Here is a 3745-nt window from a genome sequence, read left to right as displayed (position 1 = left end):
AATAAACTTTTTAAAATTAAAAATAAAAATATATTTTTTTTTTTTACAGAGTGATTTTTTTTACACTCGATTCAAGGGCCAGAACTAAGCTAGAACTAAGAACGTTGCTTTTATAGATTATGAGATGTAGTGGTGGGACCAAGTGCAATACTGTAGTGTCAACCAAGTTTTTACTTTTTTGTAAAAAAAATTTAAATGTTCATAGAATAGCTACAACCAGAGCTACAACTTTTCAAGCTCGAAATGTTTTATTTTATGAATTACCTAAAACTATAAAACCAACGATAACATTTTATCTATTAAAAAATAATTTATTTGATAATTTAAAATAATATAACAATTAATTAAAATTAATGCAGCAAGATTAAGTTTTTAACTAACAATGTACGTATAATTCATACATTTTTTTACATTCCTTGTCTATATGAAAGAAAATATGTCACAAAAATACTTTATAACTAATAGGATAGTGAGACAAAAAATGTAAAAAGGAAAATATTTTGCCCTCCCATTGACAAATTCCTGCGGACGCCCTTGAATACTATATACTATTATATAGGTAGTATAGGTTATAGGTAGTAGATTTCCTACACCGAGGTATAGTCGAAGACCCGTCTACTCGGGGTCTAAAACAAAACAGTTACTAACGCGTATGCAACTACCGACTCGACCTGCTTATGACACCTACTGCTGAGATGATTACGACACATAAGTACTACCTATTAGCTGGTGTTCGGTATCAGTTTCCTTATCACCGTCTGTATTTTACACGATAATCCTCCGGGTCATCCCTCGGGAAAACCAGCGGGAAAGACAAATCGTTCCGAAAATAAATTAGTTAACCACTCATCGGACTCGACAGGGGCAAAACGCAGCCCGGGCGGATGGAAATATCAAAGCGAATAAAAATTTACCTTATTCGCACCAGTCGAGTAGTTGGTGCTGTCCAGTGCGTTTGCAGTGTCATTTGCGGAAACTGACGGATACACTTTGTTTACGATTGCCACCGCTGCGATTTCCACTTCAGGGGCACAACTCCAAAATCCAGTGGGCAGCTAGTGGTCATATTATTTATTACCGGGAAAAATATCGGAATTCGGACACACGAATAAAATATTATAATAATATGGTAAACGGGTACCTAGACCTACGTTACACCCAGACTGTGATACGATTATGATTTTCGGACGCCTAACACGTATCGTTTCACCTCGTCACAATTATAACACGAATAACAATAATAAGAACAACAACGACGATAAAACATAACGATATTAGCTATACGAAATTATTGAGCAACTACCGACGACGGCGGATTTCGACACTGTATCACGGGCACTGCACTCGCGAATTTATATTATTAATTTATTATTTTACACCCAACAGAGGTACGCACACAACTCTACACTCTAAACACGAGAGCTGCACTCGACACCAGACGGCCGCGATCGGTTTTCGGACGGTGTAATATAATAATAATAATATTATTATGACCGAAGGAACATATTATTATTACTACGAACGACGGACGCAGATCGCCGGACCACACGCGCTGAGGTTTGCGTCGGTTTTATCTTTCGATTTTTTTTTTTTTTTCACGACAACGATGATACCCGCGACGAGACGGTCGAACTTTGCACTACCATATCGTTCTGATAACAATATCGTTTTGTGATTAATGCACACCAACCACAGACGGACCGCGCACACGCACGCAACGTTCACGGACACTGCAAGTCTGCTGGCGGAGCTGCGGGCCCCGACCGTCTGGCGAGAGTGGTGGGGGCCGTGCAGTTCCAGTGTCAACACGGCCCGGCCGGACGAAATGTCTCGGACCGCCGACGGACGCGCGCAGTTGGCAGCGCTGCTGAATCTCCGGCGGCGGCGGATAGGACGGTGTACGATAAGTCGATGAAAATACCTACTTATTATTATTATTTATTTATTCATTTCGCTAAATACGTTTGTACTTACAACTACTGTTTAGAAGAACAATTAGCGTCCACTGACCCGGTATTTATTATAACCACACCGAATGACTTAAGACACTAACCTGTCTTCTACCAAAATGTGTAAGCTTAACGATTACCGAGCACTGAACAACAAAAAATCAATTTGACACCTATACCTACTGAAGATTTTAAATAGTTATATCGCAAATGTTTTCATAATAATTCCATTCCTGCAAGTTCCAACGTATTATTTTTGATTTGTATTATTATACCTATTATTATGTAACGTTATCGAAGCAGTATAATATTATAATATAAGGAAAATGTAATATTAACGTTATGTATTTTAAATTCTAGGTAGAGCACTAGAGCCAATAGTGAAAAGCGATGAATCATGTTATATTGGTTTGACAATTTGTTTTTATTTGTGACTATATTTTTGGAGCAAAAAGATAACATTGGTATTTTACTTTGATGGTGGTTTCTAGAAACAAGTTGGATCTTGAAACAAAATACGAAAAAACTGGAATATTTGGGCCATACCAGTTTTGTTAAAATATATAGTTGAAAACTTGAAAATTTATAAAATGTTCAACTTTCATAGCCAAGGCTCGAAATTACAATAGATACTTACAAGGTTCCTCATCATATGTACATTGTACCTATATATCTACCTAGTTCTTACTAAAATCGAAAAATATTAAAATTGTCCACTACTTTTAGATTCTGAGCGAAAATATGGGAGCGTACCTACTACCTATTGATATTACTATATGATTATAGTGTAATAGTGTACATATTATACAATATTACAATGAGCGTTTAAATGTGTTTTATTAACTGTAGACTAATAAACGCTACATTCATCAATAAACAATAATATGGAATTTAGTTAGGTATAAAAAAAATAAGAATATAGGTCAAAAAATAAATATTAATATTTTTGGACTCTTTGTCTGACAATAAAAATGTGCTCGGACTTTTTTTCGAATTTCTTTAAAACAGACTTTTTGTCCCCTGAACTTTTTGACCGATAACTATTGTAATAAAACTAATGAGTTAGAAAATGCTAGGTAGTCATATAATTATATTATATAATATTATAATTATTTATAGTCATAAATTGGTATTTGGTATATAAAATATACGTATTGGTATGCAATTTGTTTTTTTCAAAAATGTGTCTAACCTATCTGGCTATATTATATTACGGCTTACCTTATTATATTAATGTCTAATGGAAGATAAAATATCTTCTATCAATATAAATATTAAATAAATAGGTATAACTTATATATATAATAAATTATAAAATAGAAGTAACGACTGACAAGCCGTTTCCACTTAAAATTGTTTTTCTTGGTGTAAAATTATGTTTCATTGAATTCAAATTAAACACATCCATTACTTCAGTGACCTATTGTGACCTACTCAATGACGAGAAACATTCGAGTATTCGATACATATATATATATATATATCAGAGCGAGTTCCTCAGTGTTATTTTATTCAATTTATTTAGTATCAATTTTAATCGACATACAACAAACTATTGGCTACTCTATATAATACTTGAACACTATTGAAAGTTCTACTGCATTGATTAATTTTAATATTAATAATAAACATATTATTTTAAACTTAAACTGATACTAAATACTATACTTATAGTGTATACTATAGTATATATACTAAATATTAAATACGTATACCCTACGTCTATAGTAAGTTATATACTATAGATAATAATATATATAATATAATACAAATATATATAACATAATATAAATTAT

At 33.1% G+C, this 3745-nt stretch overlaps 1 protein-coding gene across 1 annotated transcript in view; it reads right to left on the bottom strand.

Moving 5' to 3' along the window:
- LOC100167554 overlaps positions 1-1745 on the bottom strand; it is a 56495-nt gene extending 54750 nt beyond the window's left edge. Inside the window, exon 1 of the mRNA XM_001950992.5 lies at positions 915-1745. The gene's annotated coding sequence lies outside the window, so the exon portion shown is untranslated. The remainder of the gene's footprint in view (positions 1-914) is intronic.
- Between the last annotated feature and the right edge of the window lie 2000 nt (positions 1746-3745).

The sequence above is a fragment of the Acyrthosiphon pisum genome, chromosome A1 (genome assembly GCF_005508785.2).
Source record: "Acyrthosiphon pisum isolate AL4f chromosome A1, pea_aphid_22Mar2018_4r6ur, whole genome shotgun sequence".
NCBI lineage: Eukaryota > Metazoa > Arthropoda > Insecta > Hemiptera > Aphididae > Acyrthosiphon > Acyrthosiphon pisum.
Note: the sequence above shows the minus strand (reverse complement) of the source record. Positions and strands in the feature narration are given on the sequence as shown.